This window comes from Drosophila biarmipes, chromosome 3R (assembly GCF_025231255.1).
Source record: "Drosophila biarmipes strain raj3 chromosome 3R, RU_DBia_V1.1, whole genome shotgun sequence".
NCBI lineage: Eukaryota > Metazoa > Arthropoda > Insecta > Diptera > Drosophilidae > Drosophila > Drosophila biarmipes.
In genome coordinates this window covers 19,747,231-19,759,961 of record NC_066616.1, presented here as the reverse complement: position 1 = coordinate 19,759,961, position 12,731 = coordinate 19,747,231, and the positions used below count along the sequence as shown (strand labels likewise).

General features: G+C 38.5%; 1 protein-coding gene across 12 annotated transcripts in view; it reads right to left on the bottom strand.

Moving 5' to 3' along the window:
- LOC108024259 (sex determination protein fruitless) overlaps positions 1-12,731 on the bottom strand; it is a 142,222-nt gene that overhangs the window by 32,262 nt on the left and 97,229 nt on the right. Inside the window, exon 1 of one of the 12 annotated variants that reach the window (XM_017094181.3) lies at positions 1,445-2,237. The exons of the other annotated variants lie outside the window; for them this stretch is intronic. The gene's annotated coding sequence lies outside the window, so the exon portion shown is untranslated. Of the gene's footprint in view, positions 1-1,444; positions 2,238-12,731 lie in introns of those variants that run through there. 12 annotated transcript variants of the gene reach the window in all.

Sequence of the window (12,731 nt, the reverse complement as noted above, 5' to 3'; positions counted from 1 at the left end):
CATATCTCTCTCAATCTCACTGCCTGCTTTTCGTGCACACCCTTAATTGTGTAAAATAAATTGGCGCTGCCAGCGAAGCTGTCGCTGCGCGTTTGACGTCAGCTCAAAGCTTTTTCTTTATTATTCACTTTTTTTGTTGTATTCCTCTTTTTTTTGGTAGCACTTTTGTTGTTGCTATAATCGCGCACAGATTGTAAAAATTTAAATTTATAGATAATTTTCGCATGTTTTAGGTTTTTCTTCCGCTGCTCTGTGTGAGTTCGGCCCCTTGTGCTTGTATGTGGGAATTTTCGTGTATATTTTTAGAGATAACTTTTACGCATGACTTGATATGCTAAATTGAAAGGGTGAGTAGGGGTTTTTTTTGGGTGGGAAGGGCGGCGGCAGGGTAGAACGGTAAATACCTTTGCTTTACATCACGCTCACGTAGCGAGATAATAGATAGTCGGGCAGATAAATCGCTCGGATTGTTGTGTTATGCCATAGGGTTTTTCGCATACATAATGGATTCCACTCAATCGGATTGTGATGTAAGTGATCCCTGGTTTTTTTTTCTATTTGTCATGTCTGCGCATACAGACTATGTGTATGTTTTCTATAGATAAGAAACGTCAAAATCAAACTCTCGTTTCGGACCGTGTAGGACAGTTGAAGGTCCCTTAAAGAGAGCCACCTCATATGGGGGTTCTTTTTATTATCTTTTTTTGGAGGCCATAAAAAGATTAGCAGAACAACACGTAAATCCCTCAAAGGTTCAGCATTTATCACAGGTAAAATAAACGATTTTAATAATATTTTTTAGTCAATTCAGTTAAATCAGTTTTATATGGTATGTAATTATTTGAGAAAATATGAGAATTTCGAAAGAAATATGTGCTCATAAAGATCTTAAGTTAATACATTTTGTAACTTTTATAAATCCCATTTAATTAAAAAAAATGTAAGACATTATCTGGGTTCTAAAATCTCAGATATCACCCACTTTTCTGCTACTCACCCTGACATTCAAAACTTTTTTTGAGATTACATAACACCCGCCAGATGAGCTGATGATGCCCAGCTAATCGGATTTTATAGGTCTCCCGGTCTTTTCGCCTTTTCAAGGCGTCACCAACCTTTATCTGAGATCCCCTTTACAACTTGAGCGCCATAAAAGTGACCCAAATATGTAGTTGGGACTTCCAGAGTCACTGTGCTAAGGAATGCCAGTTGGAAATTCGCAGGAAAAATAAACCTTATCTACACTTGTTCATACTATATGCAATATGCGATTATGGTTCCACAGTATGGGTATTACTTAATGCGCAACACTTGGGAACTTTCGCTTTCGATTCTCGGTTCATGCCGAGTTCTCCGTTCCGTTCCGTTCTGATTTCTATACCCCCATTCACTTTCGCTGGCGTTGAGACAGGTCGTATACTTGATGGCGACGGGCTGTACTAACCTTTCCCAGAGTGATTCCAGCAGCCAAAAGTTAGGGTAATCCAATGTGATGGGTTTCTATTTAGCCTTTTTGGAGCCGCAGGGCAAGAGGTACAGTTGGGTTCAGTTAATGCTATACGAATTTGATTACTCGCTGCCCAGTGGGTTAGACATAAAACTTTAAAATTCTATCAAGGCACCACATTTTTTCTTCACTGATCGATACGGATCTTTTGAGGGTTGGAGGGGTGTTTAATTTGAAGTATGTATTTTATTTTCAAGGCACTGATTTTAGGCACAAACTTTAATTTTTTGATTATTAAAAATATATTTTTAAATAATTTTTTTTGCAGTTTTTCCCGACTGCAAATGCACGATTTTTTTGGGCTCTCTTTCTTGGAGTGGGCGTGTGGGCGGAACTATGTGTGTGTGTGTGTTTCTTGGGTGTGTGAGTGTGTGTTAGAATCCGCGCAAACGCAACCCGTCCGTATCCGCCGCGTATCTGCCGCGCAACATCACAACAAAATTGTAACTAATGCGAGGTTCGCGAGAAAATAGGTTAAGAGTGCCGCGCGAAACGTGCGTCGGCGTTGGCGTCGGCAGCGCAGTCAGCCGGCGTCGGCAGAGCGATTTGTGAATTTTTTTTGCTATATTTTGTTATTTTTTTTCCAACTTTTTTTTTTTGTTGAGCGCACGCGAGCGCGCTGATCTCGGCGCGGCAATTTGCAAAAACAGAAGAAGCGAATAAACGCAGAAAAAGCAACGCAGCACCGTCCAACTAGAAAAAGGCGCAGTCGACGTCGACGGAGGCAGAGGCTGAGACGGCAGCGCCGACAGAGGCAGCAGCTGAGGCAGAGGAGCGACGACGAGGCGACCTACCAACCGACTGAAGCGGCGGACGCGAACCAAATTGCCAAAAACCTTGATACCGATCGCCGCTCGCACACACACTCGCACACCTTTTTTGCACCGAAGAGCGCCATTTCTCTCTCGCGCGGGGTACGCTCGCCAAAAGAGCGGGAGAAAAGCATAAAAGCGCAAAATGTTTGCAAAAAGTTTTTTAATGAAAATGTATCATAGAGGTCTGCGATCGTTAAACAATGGGTTTTATTTATACCTTCGATAATCAAGCTATTAGGCATAAAAAATTGTTTAAAAAAAGTACGAAATTCTATGCAAAAATACCCAAAATTTATTTTATTGGGATATTTTTTACATTTTTTTTTTAAATTAAATAGAGAAAAATCCATTTGGAAACAAACATTAAACTTATTACATTTTTAAGTTATTTTTTAAACAATATAGGACATTGATATATAAAATATATATTTATATCAAAGTTAAAATAAATTAAAAAACCCGTTCAGTTCTAAATTTTAAATATATTTTTATAATATACCTTTTAATAAAAAGGTTTAAAAATAAAATTAAGGGAATTTGAAAAACCGAAGAATCGGGCGACTGCGCAGCAGCAGCGACGTCGGCAGCGATCCCCCGCTCGCCAGCTATTGCCCTCTCTTTCGCGCTCTTGCGCCTTGCGGTTCTCTCTGTAAAAGTGCGCTCGCCAAATTAGATTTTATGAGACAACAAAAACAGCACAAAAAAAGAAGGAAAAGATACATCATGGTATGCACATAGCGTCATCGCTGTTACTGCCCCTCCCCCGCCTCCTTGCCCTATTCGTAAGTATATTTTTATACACGTGTTTGTATGTGAGGGTGTGTGTGTGTGTTCGTAGGGGCGCAGCCCAAAAACAAAACAACAATAAAAAAGCTTGCAATTTTTTGGCCAATTTTTGGCTGGCGTGCCTTTGCTTGTGTGCGTATCCGTCGGATTGTCGTTAGTCGTGTTTTTTTTCTTTGGTTGCTCGTATTTTTTCGGCAAATGTTGCTGTTTGAAGGTCAACTTTACGACCCATAAGCGCAAAAAATGTGTGTTTTTGATACCCTTGAAGAGGGCATTCTTGTTAAGATTATAAGATTGTAAATTTCGTCTACGTCACAAGGCAGCATATAAAATATCTCAAGTTGAGATTCTCAACAGGTATTTATTTAACTTTAGTTTTGGTGGCTTGTTTTGCTTTCTAAAAAATAACATGATTTATAGATACATTTGTATCTATTAGGTACAAGTATCTTATAGATGTGTATCTTCTATGTTGAATATTTTCTCAAAGATACAAAAGTATCTTATAGTGTCATTAAAAGGGCTTTAAACTATATTGAATTTATGAATGAAAAAGATTTCGCTTCCTTATCAATTCCATTTCCTTGGCCATATTTTTTGAGTCATAAATTTCCGGAGGGTATTTAATCTTCGGTTATAATTTAACCGTCAGATTTACTTGGCGTTAGTTGCGTCGCAGTCGCCGCTGTCTGTTGCCTTTGTTGTTGTTGCCTTATTTTTGGCACACTCGAGTGTCCGCGCGAGTGTGTGCGTGGCCGTCTGTGTGGGTAACTTTACATGCGCGTGTAGGGCTCGCTTTGCTGCTTTTTTTAACGGCCGACGTCGACCGCGCTGCCTTGATCACTCACTCACACAGATACTAAACGGAACACAAGCCCACACACAGGCACACTTGTTTGCCAGCCCAATTTGTTGTAGCTGTTAGTGAATTTAATATATAATACACACATGTGCGAAACATGTGTACGCTTGCCTGTGTGCGAATTTGATTGTTGTTCTTTTTTTTTATAAATTTAGAACTTTTTGCATTTTTTCATTGGGCATTTTTGATATACAACCAAAACTTGCCCTGCTTCTTTTCTGTTCTATATTGTGTACGTATATCTGATCCTGAGATCAGGCCATTTAAAGCGAAAGTCACTCGATTCGAGAGGTTTATGAATGAACCGCAATCTGGCAAATAATTGTGTGTGTTTTGTTGTGATAAGAGTACCGATAATCCGCTTGCGTGGGCTCGGACTTTAATCTCAAGGGCCCTCCAACCACTCTTTATCTCGATTTTTACCGGAATTTATCTTACCTCTGGGGTTGTTGTGGTATGCTCAATGCTCTATTCAAACACACATTATGTAATCTATTGTTAATTTTACTTGTTTGTAGAACTAATTTGTAAGCACAGCCCTATTTCAAGGCATATTTTTCGAGCAAACGAACTGAAAGATACTTTTTACAGAATTTATAAAGCTTTTGCAGTGTTAAAGGGAATACTATGCCATTGTTTTTCTTATTCTTTCATAAAGTTCTTATTTGAATATTTTTGTAAATAAGCATCTATTTTGTGAACTTTGATTAAAATCACATTGCAAAACTAAGGACACGTTTGCAAAAACGAAAATATTTTATGTAGCATTTTCTTGGAATTTCTACTTAGTTTGAAATTACTTTTATAAGTACATTCAAATGATTTCCAGGAAAAACTAAATTTTGCAAAAAATGTGTATATCGATAAGAATTTTAAACAAGTTTTGCAAATATACTCACATACATATGTATACGTATATTTAACAATCCCCAACTCCTAAATACAGGGGAAGCCAAATTTTGCTCTACGAACAGTTAAAAAACTTATTTTATTAAAATTTTTTAAGTATTTCTTGGAATTTCCAATGCACCTTCAAAAAATTATTTGTATATTTTTGTTTGCAACTAGGACTCGAACTTTAAACTCTCGGCTCGGAATCTTTGAGTACCCCTATCTGGTTTTCTGACCCTTTGCCGGATCGATCGATCGTTTAATGTAAAAGGGGGCAAAGCTCGGCCATCAATCACTTTTGATTAGGCTCTATAAATACGCATTATTATCGATTTGCACACACTATCACACAGTCACGCAGTCACTTCAATTACAAGTCACAGCATTTGGTGTCATCGTGACAACTTCACTTTTCACCACGTTCCGAGATACACAAATGCATCTGTATGTATCTGTGTGAGGATGGGAGAGCCGAGCAATATTATTACCGTAATAGCAGCGACAATTGAGTGCGAAAAAGTCCAATGATTAGGAGGAGAATTACATTACAACCGCATGCCGCTAGAAAAGAAATCAACTGAGCAATGCCGGCAGAGCTTCGGCAGAGCGCTGGCAGCGCTGCCGGCGTCGCAGTCGCAGCGCTGCTCGCATAATCGAGAAGAGAAGAAAAGAAAAGAGCGTCGAATTATTAAATAAATACACACAGATACACACTCACACACACACACAGGCAGCTACAAGTTATGCGAATTCGCAAAGGAGGAGAAAATAAAGAACGGTATTTGCGTCGCAGGCAAAGCGGGAAAGAGCGAGAGGAAGAGAAGGAACCAGATCTATAAGATCATCTTCGCTCTTCGGGAAGCTCTGTCGAGGAAATGATCTATACAGGGGGTGGTGGGAGAAAGGGAGGGTTCAGAATTAGGACACAGGGCAAAGGCTGAAAGAAAAATGAAAAAATGAGGGCAACAAATGGCGCAGCCATTATTTTCAAATTTAACGTGCGCCGAAATACGAAATAGTATGGGGGCATATGAACTCAGGATGTTGGACTTTCTGAGCTATAAGCTATATATTTCTTATCTAAGGAAGTTACTATTATTAAGTTATAAATTTCTAACTTCTCCAGTTCTAAAGTTCTGTCAACCCGGTATTACAAAAGATTTGATCAACAACCTGGTAACTGGTAGATATATTTTTAATAAAATCCCATTAGTACAATTTAATGTACAACATTGATTAATTAATTCTAAAATCCCTCTGATGCCCAAGTCAAAACGTAAAATTATATCAGAATTGTAAAAACAGACTCTCAACCGACACACGTGAGCTGAAACCGCCTCAATCCGAAACCTTCCACGTCGGGGCGTGACTGCTATAAATTAGCGACCATTAAATATGAGGTCCCACAAACGGCGAAAACCCCCTAAAAGGCAGTTAGACAGATCAGCTGGGTGATCTGATCGGAACCGAGTGGATCGCTTTGAGTTAGGATCGGTTGAGTTTGGATCGCTGGAGCCGAGTAAGTATCGAGTTGCATCGCAGCAGTAGCCAGCAGGCAGTTGCAGTTCAAACCGCAGTCCGCTTTTGCAGTTGATGCCTTTTTGAGGGTGGCGCAGCCGCCTTGACACACTCGCCTGAAATGTAACCTGTGGCGCATGCGCCGTGCCAAAAAGTGCAACAACGCATACGGTACCAAGTATTTTTGCTAAGCTTTTTGTCAAGCAAACCTTCTGGCGCCCATAAACGGCAATTCTCTTGCCGCCAGCCAGTTTACAACATTAAAAACAATAGCAAAAACAAAAAAAAAAGTAACAACAACCATAGTTAAGACAATGCGAGACGGCAAAAACCATATTTTGAGCGTGAGAAACGGTTATGGCCCGGCCATATAGCAGATATAGCCGCCGCTGATAGCCGATCCAAAGTTCACATTGGGCCCCAAAAAAAAAAAACCTGGGTGGCGCTGTAATGTAATATCAGAAAGTCCACTTTTGGGTTTCCATACTGGAAACCATGGAAATACGGAAAAACCGGGCATGAAAATGGGTTAAAATTTTGACCACCGTAAAATAAAGAAATTTAAATACACATTATTAGAGAATTCAACCACAAACTCATAGAGGTATCCCACATCAAGATCTGGATAAAATTACCCAAGTTATGAAAGTTGGAAGTCCAATTTTGGGTTCCCATACTGGAATCCATGGAAATACGGAAAACCAGGACATGAAAATGGGTTAAAATTTTGACCATCTTAAAATAATGAAATTTAAATGCAGATTATTAGAGAATTCAACCACAAACTCATAGAGGTATCCCACATCAAGATCTGGATAAAATTACCCAAGTTATGAAAGTTGGAAGTCTAGTTTTGAGTGCCCATACTGAAAGCCATGAAAATACGGAAAACCCGGACATGAAAATGGGTTAAAATTTTGACCATCTTAAAATAATGAAATTTAAATGCAGATTATTAGAAAATTAAACCACAAACTCATAGAGGTATCCCACATCAGGATCGGGATAAAATTACCCAAGTTATGAAAGTTGGATGTCCAGTTTTGAGTTCCCATACTGAAAACCATGGAAATACGGAAAAACCGGGCATGAAAATGGGTTAAAATTTTGACCACCGTAAAATAAAGAAATTTAAATACACATTATTAGAGAATTCAACCACAAACTCATAGAGGTATCCCACATCAAGATCTGGATAAAATTACCCAAGTTATGAAAGTTGGAAGTCCAATTTTGGGTTCCCATACTGGAATCCATGGAAATACGGAAAACCAGGACATGAAAATGGGTTAAAATTTTGACCATCTTAAAATAATGAAATTTAAATGCAGATTATTAGAGAATTCAACCACAAACTCATAGAGGTATCCCACATCAAGATCTGGATAAAATTACCCAAGTTATGAAAGTTGGAAGTCTAGTTTTGAGTGCCCATACTGAAAGCCATGAAAATACGGAAAACCCGGACATGAAAATGGGTTAAAATTTTGACCATCTTAAAATAATGAAATTTAAATGCAGATTATTAGAAAATTAAACCACAAACTCATAGAGGTATCCCACATCAGGATCGGGATAAAATTACCCAAGTTATGAAAGTTGGATGTCCAGTTTTGAGTTCCCATACTGAAAACCATGGAAATACGGAAAACCAGGACATGAAAATGGGTTAAAATTTTGACCATCTTAAAATAATGAAATTTAAATGCAGATTATTAGAGAATTCAACCACAAACTCATAGAGGTATCCCACATCAAGATCGGGACAAAATTACCCAAGTTATGAAATATGGAAGTCCAGTTTTGGGTTCCCATACTGGAAACCATGGAAAAACGGAAAAACCTGACATGAAAATGGGTTTAAATTTTGACCACCGTAAAATAAAGAAATTTAAATGCAGATTATTAGAGAATTCAACCACAAACTCATAGAGGTATCCCACATCAAAATTTTATGTCTCATGTAGTGGAAATAAATATTTTTTTTAATAAATGTAATTTTAGAATACTGGAATTTTTGCACCTAGGAAAAACATGGGTTGTCTTAAAATCTGCGCAAATTCCCATCGATGGCGTGGGGTGGCAATAATAAATAGTAGCTACAAAAAATGCGCACAACACTCACGTACTGGGTTCAGAGATATAGCCAGTTGAGAAAAAAATGCACTCGATCCGCACGAAGAGGTAAGTACAACAAACTGCGGTATGCTGGATAAGAGCAAATAGCTGCAATATGTGTAAAAAGTATTTAATCGCAAATATTTTACCATAAAAAGTGGGCCTTAATGAGTCAACCACACTGAGAAATACAGTTTCATTAAATATACTTCCATTTAGGAGTTTCCTCATATAGATATTTTGTGTATAAATCAAATATTTATTAGATCTAGTTAGTTCTAGTTATTATAATTGAAATATTTTCGGTTATTAAATTAATTTTCCAGTGACCAGTCCGGTAGCTCCATATTTACATGGTTGAATGGTTTCGGGCCCAGCTCGACCGCTGAAAATTTCGCCTGTTTACACAACAAATTTGAACAAATCAGCATCGTGGAGGTAGGCCAAATACAACTGGATGGATTGTAAGCGAAACGGAATCAAATCAAATGAAATCAAATTAGCGCCTCGCTAATAAGCCAAACAAAATGGTCTCACTCAATGGAATTTCTAATTAACTGACAACATATTTATTTATTGTCAAATATTCATTCTGACCATTTCATTTGGCCATGTAACAAAACACACGTGGACACACCACACCAAATCATACAATCAATGCCTCCCAAACACAATAAATGTTTAATTTCTGGTCGGAGCATGAATTTCCACATTCGAAGGGTAAATAAACTTTTGGCTGCCAGCGTATTACATTCATCAATGGACATTGAAAATTTGGTAGGGTCAATGTAAGGTAAACATTCACGAAATTGCCAATGGACAATTGTTTTCCAAAAAGTGAGCAACGAGAGGTTTCCACTGTGGTCAAGGGTGAAATGCGGTGTAAGCGGAGACATTTAAAGCGATATTTTTTTAAAAATGTCGTGGAATATGTTTTATTGTGCAATTAAAGGTTTGGGCTTAAACGTTTACAAATTGTATTTTAAAATTGTAAATTTTAGACAGTTTTCCACCCGAATGACTTAAACTTTTGTAAACTTCCTTGGGAATTCGGGCGACAACGATAGCCGAACAATTAAATAAATTCAGGACATTTCCATTTCTATTCGAAAAAATACCAAAAATTTATATATTTACATACGAGGCAAAGGAAAAACTATTTTGATATGGGCCGACATTATTTTTATTTGAATAAAATCAACAACAAAATTTTTGGTGGGCTGCTCAGAGAAGGAAAATAAATATCAAAAAATGTCTGTCCCCCTGACGATGGAGCTTTGAAAAATGTTTTTACAACATTTGTACCTACATGTGTGTCCAAGTACTTATGTGTGCACATATATTTATGTACTACACGTTTTTGCTGGCGCTTTGCATTGCATATTTTAAGGCGTATTTGGGTGGGAAACTCCATTCCCCCCGAGGCGAAAGCAATAAATAAAGGACAAAAAACACTCGGAACACACACGGAGACACAAATACATCAGCTTGTTTAATTTAATTTTTAATGCCCACAAAATATGCATAAAATATTAAGCGTGCGGTTTTTGTTAAAGTTCTCTCATTTTTTACTCGGCTTGCGTTCGCCGGGCAGGCTTCTTTTTCTTTTCGCTAGTGGGAAATTTGCATTTTCCGTACCGCTTTGCGGGGCCCAATGGATATGGATTGGCTCTCCGGCCGTAAACCGAGCACAAATACAAACACAAATGGCCCAGACCGAAGCAGACCGAATCCAATAACCCGTGTGGCAATGCGAAAATGTGGAAACGTGCAATGTGCACATTAAAATCAATTAAATGACAAATTGAATTTCGGCAAAAAATGGCGGGCCATAAAAATTACATGTCCTTCTGCCGGGAATTGCAATCAACGCGTCATCAGGCAGTGCGAATGTCAATTTAATAACTCCAAAAACAATGACCATAAAGACCCAGGCTCCACTGTACGGTATGACCATGTCCACTGCCCTGGCAAATTAACACAACAATGTTGGCTCATTAACAGCCCAATCCCGATAGCCGGCACCCAACCACCCGAGTTGGTCCGCCCATTTTCCCTTTACAACTCCACAAAAGTTGGGCAAATAATTAAAAAACAATGCGTGAAATGGACGCACAGCAGAGACAATCCTCTGACAGATCAAAGCGCGGCGCCCAAGAAGCCAGGACACTACCAGAAAATGTCCTTCTAAAATCGGGATATTTAAGCGAAATGTAGATATTTTTAAGAATTATTTGAGGAAGACGCAATGCGGAAAAATCATGCAAGGTAAATAAGCTTTCCTTATAAAAAAATATTAAAAATTATGGTTTATTTTAAGAACATACAATATTTATTTAACTTAACGATATTTATGTTCCTGTTTATTCCACATTTTACATTTTAATAAAGAATCTTGAAAACTCTGTCTAAAGCAGTATAATTTGTGTACAATATTGATATTTAGGAAAATATTTTGGGTATCTGCCAAATGGACATAAAATCTTCCAGTCCTTTTTAGGATGTTCCCCTTGAAAGGCACTAAAAACTGTAAGGTCCTTTGATGACATATTATTTATTTTATTTTAAAATGCGTGTGCTCCAAACTACCTAATTATTTCCCCACTTCAAAGTATCTTTATATTTCGAAATGTTATTTGTTTTTATTTCATTCTGTTATTATTTTGCTCAATGTAACGAACTTCGCAGAATCAGAGCGGCGCAAATTATGGCGTAATTAAAAGTCGGTAGGAGGCCGGACATCTCACTGTTGACCCCCTTTGCCCACCCCTTCCCCCGAGCCCCTGCCCCTGCCCCTGCCCCGGCACCCCATCAATTCAATCTCGACTCTTTCACCGCAGGAGGCAATCGACGATTGCTGTAAATCCCTGTAACCAACAAAGGCTGAAAATAAAGGATGCAGCCATGGCAAACAGTTGCCGACTCAGTTCCGGAGTTCCGGAATACGGATCCGGACAAGTCAAGTGACGCAGGCGGTCGGCCATTAAAAATGTTCCACAATTGCCGGAGAAATAAACGCCGACTGCGCTGCCACAGCGCTGCCACGGCGCTGCGACTGCGACTGTGGCTGCGAGCGAAAATTGACTTTAATTCCATTGCATTTAATTGTCAGCACAAGAGATTTTCAATTGCGCCCGCCATGGAAATCGTTTATTATTTATGGTTTTTCATACCCCCGGACAGCACACCTACCCACACAGGCATTCATCTCTGCTGAGCATTATCGAAAATTTGTCAAAGTTATGGCCAGTAATTGACTTTAATGGCTTTTCAATTTGCCCATGCCCACAAATTAAATCAACAAAAAACGAAAAACCGAAACAACAAATGCACATCAAAGCATTAAAATATTGTAATAAATAAAGAGCGAAGTTGAAATGCAATAAATAAGTGTAATAAAATATCCAGCAATCCAGCAAAAAACTGCTTCGATGTAATTTTATTCATTGGCCAGCTGAAAATCACTACAATTAGAAACATTTTAAAATAAATTATAGTGAAAAGCTGGTTGATTTCTCAATTTACACTAATAAACATGTTTATTTGAAAACCATATTCACATTACATTGCATTACATTAAAATTATGGTAATTGAGCGCCTAAATCACCAGTAAAAATCTCATAAATCATTCGGAAGTGTAAACGAAATTGTTTTAGTTATGGTATCTAAAAAATATGTTTTTATTACCCCGGCAGCGAATTAAATTATCCAAAAAAGTGTAATTACCGACCATTAATAAGTGCAATCACGATTGCAGTGCTCGGATGTAACCATGCTGTGTAACTTTTATTTATTGTTGCCCAGTTAAAGCCATAAATTCTGTGGCACACCGGGCGGAAGGGGAAGTGGGAAATAAAGCTCTAGCTCGGTGAAGGATATGGAAAGTCGGAAATTTACATTACGATGAAGCCAGCTGCTTTGGGTGATGCATACATTGCGCAGAAGGGGCTTCAGGGGGTTAAGGGCCAGGCTGCGTCAAAGCGACGCCGCACCGAACTTCCGCTTTGCAGCCAAGGTTGCCTTTTGGCCAAAGTCAGACATTCCGCCAGCCAGCTTTGCTGTCTTTTGTTCGGCTAAAAGTTTAGTGGTACTGGCAAGGGGCTGTCCCAACATTTGGCAGCGTGCGATTTGTAAATGCAAAAGCATTGAGATAGTGCGTTACAAAAATGCAATGAAAAGAGGGATAGGAAAATGTTGCTTGGAAATTGCTTAAAAATTTAAGAAGGTTTGAAC